This window comes from Bombus fervidus, unplaced genomic scaffold (assembly GCF_041682495.2).
Source record: "Bombus fervidus isolate BK054 unplaced genomic scaffold, iyBomFerv1 scaffold0109, whole genome shotgun sequence".
NCBI lineage: Eukaryota > Metazoa > Arthropoda > Insecta > Hymenoptera > Apidae > Bombus > Bombus fervidus.
The window spans coordinates 22,501-32,282 of NW_027212671.1; the positions used below are offsets into that span (position 1 = coordinate 22,501).

The window sequence follows — 9,782 nt, forward strand, 5'->3', positions numbered from 1 at the left end:
AAAGCAAAAAAAAATCACACGCGCGTACGTCGTACGTACGGCGCGTGTATACCTCGTCTCTAATCAAGTTTCGTTAGTCTTTCTCGAGCCTCGCCAAAGAGGATCGTTCTCTTCCTCTGCGCGATCTCTCCGTGCCAATGTCAGAGATTATTCTCTTTCGCACGACGACGAAAACGACTATTTTCGACGATCCGAACAACTTTGTAACGGACTCACATGCACATCTTAAAATCGAGTACAGAAACGTTGCGCAACACCGTGAGCTTTTCTCTTCTTCGTCACCCTTAAATATAGCCGATCGTAGACGCACGCTAGATCGTAACACACTTTTCGTTGATTTCCGACGAACGTGGCTTTGGGCCAGGCGCGCGGGCAGAGAGATACGCGACCGACGGGGAAAAATTCGTCCCGATACATGTACGCGTACTCTCCGATCTCCGCGCAACGCTGGGGATCATCTCCCTAAGTCATCAGCGTTCGAAGAAATCTCGTGTGTCCGTTCCCGGATCTACGGCTTTCTCTGGGTTCGCGAAGAACAGAAAAAAGCACAGAGGATGAAAAACGCAACGACGACCCATCGATGCGACGGTCCTCGTTGTCTTCTCGTCAGTCGTCTCGCGCCTGCAGAATACATCTCTGCCGCACGAACAGACGGAGTGGGTATTCGATCCCTGGGGCTGTACGAGTAAAAACATCTTGATGAAAAGACGGTTGTGTTTCTTTAAGGCACACAGTTTTTCGTTACGCCACCAAGTTTAGGTTTAGGTTTTAATATCTTGGTTCTCTTTTCTCTCCTCTCTCGACTGACTTTGTTCAAAAATATTTTTGCTTTCTCTCAGTCTCGCCAAAAATTCATTTAAGACGACGTCGGGGGCGCGGTCATTCGTGCTTATCGAAGACTAACAAAACGTAGCAGAGGCTGATACAAAAAGAAAAAAAAAATCGGCCACGAAGAAAACTCGCTCTGTGTATCTCGATAACCGCGTCGACGACGACGGTTCTCTCCGCGCTCTTTTAATTCGTATCCTTCTTCTTGCGCTTCGTCCGACTCAGAAACGTTCGTAAAACACGAACGACGGCGGGTTGTCAAGCCAAGAAGGGACAGAGAAGAGACGGAGGTAGTTTTGCGAGTCTCCCGTGAACGCGATAGATTTTTCATATATATTTGTATCGAGAGCATGCGTACGCCGGTCTCCACACGATCCAGCGACGAACGCCGACGAACGTCCAACAATCGCTCGTACGTCGCGTACGAGCCCTCGACCGCTCTTTAATTCGTATTCTTTTGCTTGGCGCTCGTCCTCCGACTCAGAAACGTTCGTTTAAAGATAAAACGAACGACGGCGGGCTGTCGACGAGGCAAGAAAGAACAGAGAGATACGGACCGAGAGCAACGATACGCAACGCAAGCAGTCTTAGGTTTACGTGAGCAACCCTCAGCCAGGCGTGGTCCAGGAATTGTATCCGTGGACCGCAATGTGCGTTCGAAATGTCGATGTTCATGTGTCCTGCAGTTCACACGTTGACGCGCAATTAGCTGCGTTCTTCATCGACCCACGAGCCAAGTGATCCACCGTTCAGGGTAATCGTTTATGCATGGATTTTTGTTTGTGTACTCAGGTTTTTGTACTCTTATTCTCGGTTCGAAAGAAGCCGATATCCGACAAACGTCCGACCAACGGGAATCGAACGCGCGGAAGTCGCCATATGATTGACGACACGAAAATACGTTCGAAAACGAAATCGGACGGACTGCGCGACGACACACGCAGCCCGCCGACCGGGCGTAAAGTGCATTATAATATATAACAACCAACGAGATCGAAGCTCCGTTCGTCAGGAAACGACGGGGATATAACACCCGATTCTGAATCCTCTGTACAGCACACGATCTCGCGAAGAAAGCGCACGGTGGCTAGCCCATGATATATATATATGTTCGTTCCTCTCGTCCAGTTATTCGAAGCAAACAGCCGATATGCATCTCCATCGTTCGGGTAAAAAAAAATCGATGGGACGCGCACGGTCGTAGTCTTCCTCGCGCGGTCGTTTCTTCCCGATAGCCAGAAGCAGAGTTTGAAAAACTCTAGCGACGGAACGAGGCATTAGACTCTCGACAACGAGGATACAGACACGGCCGGCGGTCCCCTCTGAATCGACTTCGGTGGTTCAGGTAAAAATAAAAAAAATCGATGGGACGCGCACGGTCGTCCTTCCTCTTCCTCGCGCGCGGTCTATTCTTCCCGATAGCCAGAAGCAGAGTTTGAAAAACTCTAGCGACGGAACGAGGCATTAGACTCGCGACAACGAAGATAGAGAGACGGCCGGCGGTCCCCTCTGAATCCACTTTGGTCGCTCAGGTAAAAATAAAAAAAAATTCGAAAGGGACGCGCACGGTCGTCCTTCCTCTTCCTCGCGCGGTCTTTTCTTCCCGATAGCCAGAAGCAGAGTTTGAAAAACTCTAGCGACGGAACGAGGCATTAGACTCTCGACAACGAGGATAGAGAGACGGCCGGCGGTCCCCTCCGAACGGATGGCGACAACGACGACTAAAGCGCGAAAAATCGCGACGAAAAGGAACGCATCTCCGTTCAGGTGTATGTGTGTGCGTGCGTTTAAAAAAAATTCGATGGGACTCGCAGCCATCGGCCTCGCGCGGTCGTTTCTTCCCGATAGCCAGAAGCAGAGTTTGAAAAACTCTAGCGACGGAACGAGGCATATGACTCACGACAACGAGGATATGGACAGGCGGTCCCCTCTGAACGGGTCGACGAGACGATGGTAAAAGAGACGAACCGGACGAAACTTCCGTCGATCAGGTAAAAATAAAAAAAAATTCGATGGGACGCGCACGGTCGTCGTCGTCGTCTTCCTCGCGCGGTCGTTTCTTCCCGATAGCCAGAAGCAGAGTTTGAAAAACTCTAGCGACGGAACGAGGCATATGACTCACGACAACGAGGATAGAGAGACGGCCGGCGGTCCCCTCTGAATCGACTTCGGTGGTTCAGGTAAAAATAAAAAAAATCGATGGGACGCGCACGGTCGTCGTTCCTCTTCCTCGCGCGCGGTCTATTCTTCCCGATAGCCAGAAGCAGAGTTTGAAAAACTCTAGCGACGGAACGAGGCATTAGACTCGCGAGGATAGAGAGACGGCCGGCGGTCCCCTCCGAACCAACTTCGTCTAGTTAAGAATCGTTATACTCTTTACCATCACTCGCACTGGTATATATCTTTTCGGGCCAACATCCACGCAATGCGTTTTCGTTCTAGGTTACCCGATCCACGAGTACGAACGTACAACGTGGTTTCGTTTTGTCGAACATCGTATATCGTTCGCCGTTGAAACGAACGACAACGAAACGACATAGGAAGAACGAACGCCCTTTGGGTAGGAAGCACGTTTCGAGGAACGACGAGAGTTTGGAGAGACGCGCGAGATAGCTGGAGACGCGCAGATATAGGTATCCATGGATCTTCGAAGAGAACCTTCGAAGATATATAATTCGGTATCCTATTTTTCTGCGGCTCGCTATTCGCGTTCTTTCGCTCTCGTCGACGACTCGTTATAGACGCTTCGTTCGATCCCAAAGAGCAGTCTTCCTTATGTCCCGTTGCTAGGAGGTGAGGCCTACGCAACGCAACTACGAAATATAGAAGAGGTGTGAGCAGTGATCTCTCCGACACGAGGCACTTTAGAGATTTTAGTTTATATATTATATTGTTCGTTCGTTGGATTTCCACGATGCAAATACGAAATACGAGATCGTGACGGCGGGTCTTTCTGTGTACGACCTCACGCAGGCGCCTCGATCGCATTTCTCATTACACGTGGTTTCCACTGTAACTTTTAGTTTTTTCGATATGTGTTCAGCTCAAGTTCCCTCACATATCGTTATTATTATTATTATTATTATTATTAATAGTAGCGGTTTCGTGTTATAGGATTCGGAGACGGCGGGTCTTTCTGTGTACGACCTCACGCAAGCGCCTCGAGAATCTTTTTAAGTTTTCCGTGTGTTATATTATTCGGAGACGGCGGGTCTTTCTGTTTACGACCTCACGCAGGCGCCTCGAGAATATTTTTAAGTTTTTCGTTTGTTATAATATTATTCGGAGACGGCGGGTCTTTCTGTGTACGACCTCACGCAGGCGCCTCGAATTATTCGTGTAAAAGTATATCTCTTCATCCCGATGATCGAGAGAGAGTGCCACACTCTTCGTATAGTTTCGTAACTGGAGCGTCTCCCACCTCCTTATTGTAAAAAATTTGGCTTTTGTCAAAGTATATAGCTTGTTAATACGTCGTATATACTTTGTGTCGATATAGGAGGAGTACGGCTCCTTACCGACGATATTATATATATTTTATTATACAGTGTTCAAGTCAAATATATTCTTTGTGTTTTTGTATTTTTCGTTAATGATCCTTCCGCAGGTTCACCTACGGAAACCTTGTTACGACTTTTACTTCCTCTAAATGATCAAGTTTGGTCATCTTCCCGGTAACATCGGCAATGCTTATCACATTGGCCGCGCACCAGTCCGAAGACCTCACTAAATCATTCAATCGGTAGTAGCGACGGGCGGTGTGTACAAAGGGCAGGGACGTAATCAACGCGAGCTTATGACTCGCGCTTACTGGGAATTCCTCGTTCATGGGGAATAATTGCAAGCCCCAATCCCTAGCACGAAGGAGGTTCAGCGGGTTACCCGGGCCTTTCGGCCAGGGAAAACACGCTGATTCCTTCAGTGTAGCGCGCGTGCGGCCCAGAACATCTAAGGGCATCACAGACCTGTTATTGCTCAATCTCGTGCGGCTAGAAGCCGCCTGTTCCTCTAAGAAGATTTGTTTGTACGTTGGTAGTAAAAACCCGCCGACCGAAGCCGGGGGCCTTCGAGATACCATAATTTACGTCTATTTAGCAGGCTAGAGTCTCGTTCGTTATCGGAATTAACCAGACAAATCGCTCCACCAACTAAGAACGGCCATGCACCACCACCCACCGAATCAAGAAAGAGCTATCAATCTGTCAATCCTTCCGGTGTCCGGGCCTGGTGAGGTTTCCCGTGTTGAGTCAAATTAAGCCGCAGGCTCCACTCCTGGTGGTGCCCTTCCGTCAATTCCTTTAAGTTTCAGCTTTGCAACCATACTTCCCCCGGAACCCAAAAGCTTTGGTTTCCCGGAAGCTGCCCGCCGAGTCATCGGAGGAACTTCGGCGGATCGCTGGCTGGCATCGTTTATGGTTAGAACTAGGGCGGTATCTGATCGCCTTCGAACCTCTAACTTTCGTTCTTGATTAATGAAAACATTTTTGGCAAATGCTTTCGCTTCTGTCCGTCTTGCGACGATCCAAGAATTTCACCTCTAACGTCGCAATACGAATGCCCCCATCTGTCCCTATTAATCATTACCTCGGGGCTCCGAAAACCAACAAAATAGAACCGAGGTCCTATTCCATTATTCCATGCACACAGTATTCAGGCGAAGGTAGCCTGCTTTAAGCACTCTAATTTGTTCAAAGTAAACGTATCGGCCCACCTCGACACTCAGTGAAGAGCACCGCGATGGGATATTAGTTGGACCGCCCCGCGAGGAGCTAAGCCCACCGATAGGACGTACCACATAATGCCAGTTAAACACCGCGAGCGGTGAACCGACACTGTGACACACAGATTCAACTACGAGCTTTTTAACCGCAACAACTTTAATATACGCTATTGGAGCTGGAATTACCGCGGCTGCTGGCACCAGACTTGCCCTCCAATTGGTCCTCGTTAAAGGATTTAAAGTGTACTCATTCCGATTACGGGGCCTCGGATGAGTCCCGTATCGTTATTTTTCGTCACTACCTCCCCGTGCCGGGAGTGGGTAATTTGCGCGCCTGCTGCCTTCCTTGGATGTGGTAGCTGTTTCTCAGGCTCCCTCTCCGGAATCGAACCCTGATTCCCCGTTACCCGTTACAACCATGGTAGGCGCAGAACCTACCATCGACAGTTGATAAGGCAGACATTTGAAAGATGCGTCGCCGGTGCTAGATGACCATGCGATCAGCACAAAGTTATTCAGAGTCACCAAAACAAACGATGGACGAACGGACGAGCCATCCGCCACCGATTGGTTTTGATCTAATAAAAGCATTCGTACCATCTCTGGTACGAATCTGTTTGCATGTATTAGCTCTAGAATTACCACAGTTATCCAAGTAAGTTTAAGTATGATCTAAGAAACCATAACTGATTTAATGAGCCATTCGCGGTTTCACCTTAATGCGGCATGTACTGAGACATGCATGGCTTAATCTTTGAGACAAGCATATGACTACTGGCAGGATCAACCAGGGAACTTTGTATTTTATATATATATTATATATTAGAGTCAAAAGACTCTCTTTTTAAAATAGCCTCAGAGTGTCGTAGGTGGGTCCGTAACACCGTACGACGAGACTTTTCGTTCTTAGTGAACGTTCGACGACACCCTTTTAATTCCCGTTGTAACGTCGAACGCCACTACTCTCTCTCATTTCGCCACTCTCTCTTTACTTTCTTTCGTTCGTTTGATTGTTTGTGTGGAATATTTTAAGATCATTCTGTTCATAGGATCATTCTGTAAGAATGGTTTGTTGGTTGAACGAATATGCCTTAGCGGTAAAAAGCACGTAAACTGCATGCTGAACGTACCGTCCTCGTAAGAAACATATTCGTTCGTTCTTTTGATATTCTCCAATCAGAAAGAACGCACTTCCTAAAAGGTAGTACGCTCCCCATTAGCCTTTCGTATGTTTAAAACGTACTGCGTACGCTATAACATAAGTTTTGGAACGGTCTCTGCCGAACCAGCATGAATTGATACTCAGTTAGTAACAAGCACACTGCCCTAACTTTTTTTAAAGTTAGTGCGAGCATACAGGATCCAGCTTCCCGACTAAGGGGAACCTTGCCACGTTATTTGGTCATTACGTCCAGGACAGCGACCCGCGGCGCAGCAGTGTAGAGAAAGAGTCGATACGAGAACGAAGGAACAGTCGAGAAATAGTAAAAAAGTTCACTAAGACTCGAGGAGCGGTGACTGAATTCTCAACCGAGGCCGTAGAATAGCCACGCGCTCGACGCTGTTCCGTCCGGACCGTCCGACTCGACGTGTCTCTTATAGATACCAAAGCGCCGGCCGGACGGTCGGCGCCGGCCGGGCCAGCGGCCGGGCGCTTACCATGTAAAACCTCCGTTAGAGCGTACCGTCGGACTTAGTCTCTGAAACGCTCGACCACTTTTTTCGAATAAACTACCCTTAGAAAACATCCTATCGTCGAGATATTTTAACGCACCGCTTATTTTAATATTTCAAACGAGTTTTTATCGAAAAATTTAATTTTTTTTTTTTTTTCAAAATCGCATCAGTAAACCACCTCTTTTAACGAATACGGACAAAAACCACGTTCTTAATCGATTAGAACACGTTAAAACAACGAGAAATATGCAAAAAAATATATACCTTGCAACGTTAATTAACGAAAAAATTAAACAAATATCGCAGTCGTGTCAGTTCGACGGACACTAATTTTTTAAAAAATTCGAAAAAAACGTTTAATCCAGTTGTATTTAATAGAGATATAACCGTTTCTGCAAAAATATTTATACCTTATAACGCTTTTTAACGAAATAACTCGAAATAAGCTTTTCGGACTTTTCCGCCGGCCGAAATTTTTCTAAGTCCCAACGTACCGTCGGACTTAGTCTCTGAAACGCTCGACCACTTTGTTCCAATAAAGTACCCTTATAAAACGTCCTATCGTCGAGATATTTTAACGCACCGCTTATTTTAATATTTTAAACGAGTTTTTATCGAAAAATTTAATTTTTTTTTTTTTTTTCAAAATCGCATCAGTAAACCACCTCTTTTAACGAATACGGACAAAAACCACGTTCTTAATCGATTAGAACACGTTGAAACAACGAGAAATATGCAAAAAAATATATACCTTGCAACGTTAATTAACGAAATAATTAAACAAATATCGCAGTCGTGTCAGTTCGTCGAACACAAATTTTTTAAAAAATTCGAAAAAACGTTTAATCCAGTTGTATTTAATAGAGATATAACCGTTTCCGCAAAAATATTTATACCTTATAACGCTTTTTAACGAAATAACTCGAAATAAGTATTTCGGACTTTTCCGCCGGCCGAAATTTTTCTAAGTCCCAACGTACCGGTCCAGAATGAGACAAAGTTCCAAAGGCCCGGTCGTATCCGTCCGTTTTTTTTTAACCTTCCACGGACGAAATAAACGTTTAATCCCGACGTAAAATACAATAATATAGCGATTTATATAAAAATATTCATACCTCATAACGCTTTTTAACGAAATAACTCGAAAAAACTTTTCGGTCCGAAATTTTTCTAAGTCCCTACGTACCGCTCGAGAATGCGACTAAGTTCCAACGTCCCGGGCGCGATCATACTTTTTTTATATAACTTTTCAGCGACGAAATAAATGCTTAATCCCGATGTAAAACGTCATTTTAAAGCGATTTATGCAAGAATATTCGCACCTTATAACGCTTTTAAGCGAAATAATTCAAAAAAACCTTTCGAATAAAAAATTTTTTTTTAACGTTTTCGGGACCAAATAAACGTTTAATCCCGACGTAAAATATAATAATACAACGATTTATATAAAAATATTAATACCTCATAACGCTTTTTAACGAAATAACTCGAAAAAACTTTTCGGTCGAAAATTTTTCTAAGTCCCTACGTACCGGTGGAGAGTATGACCAAGTCCGACGGGCCGAGTCGCGTCGGTCCACTATTTTTTTTTAACGTTTTCGGGACCAAATAAACGTTTAATCCCGACGTAAAATATAATAATATAGCGATTTATATAAAAATATTCGTACCTTATAACGCTTTTTAACGAAATAACTCGAAAAAACTTTTCGGTCGAAAATTTTTCTAAGTCCCTACGTACCGGTGGAGAGTATGACCAAGTCCGACGGGCCGAGTCGCGTCGGTCCACTATTTTTCTTTAACGTTTTCGGGACCAAATAAACGTTTAATCCCGACGTAAAATATAATAATATAGCGATTTATATAAAAATATTCGTACCTTATAACGCTTTTTAACGAAATAACTCGAAAAAACTTTTCGGTCGAAAATTTTTCTAAGTCCCTACGTACCGGTGGAGAGTATGACCAAGTCCGACGGGCCGAGTCGCGTCGGTCCACTATTTTTTTTTAACGTTTTCGGGACCAAATAAACGTTTAATCCCGACGTAAAATATAATAATATAGCGATTTATATAAAAATATTCATACCTTATAACACTTTTAAGCGAAATAACTCGAAAAAACTTTTCGGTCGAAAATTTTTCTAAGTCCCTACGTACCGGTGGAGAGTATGACCAAGTCCGACGGGCCGAGTCGCGTCGGTCCACTATTTTTTTTTAACGTTTTCGGGACCAAATAAACGTTTAATCCCGACGTAAAATATAATAATATAGCGATTTATATAAAAATATTCATACCTTATAACACTTTTAAGCGAAATAACTCGAAAAAACTTTTCGGTCGAAAATTTTTCTAAGTCCCTACGTACCGGTGGAGAGTATGACCAAGTCCGACGGGCCGAGTCGCGTCGGTCCACTATTTTTCTTTAACGTTTTCGGGACCAAATAAACGTTTAATCCCGACGTAAAATATAATAATATAGCGATTTATATAAAAATATTCATACCTTATAACACTTTTAAGCGAAATAACTCGAAAAAACTTTTCGGTCGAAAAT

The 9,782-nt window shown here is 44.7% G+C and overlaps 2 non-coding genes across 2 annotated transcripts; both read right to left on the bottom strand.

Annotated features, from left to right (window-relative positions):
* Window positions 1-1,430: 1,430 nt before the first annotated feature.
* Window positions 1,431-1,585, bottom strand: LOC139997557 (5.8S ribosomal RNA). Its single transcript, XR_011802915.1, has one exon. It is a non-coding gene; the product is annotated as a 5.8S ribosomal RNA (ribosomal RNA).
* A 2,833-nt stretch (window positions 1,586-4,418) lies between these two features.
* On the bottom strand, window positions 4,419-6,342 carry LOC139997559 (small subunit ribosomal RNA). Its single transcript, XR_011802917.1, has one exon. It is a non-coding gene; the product is annotated as a small subunit ribosomal RNA (ribosomal RNA).
* Between the last annotated feature and the right edge of the window lie 3,440 nt (window positions 6,343-9,782).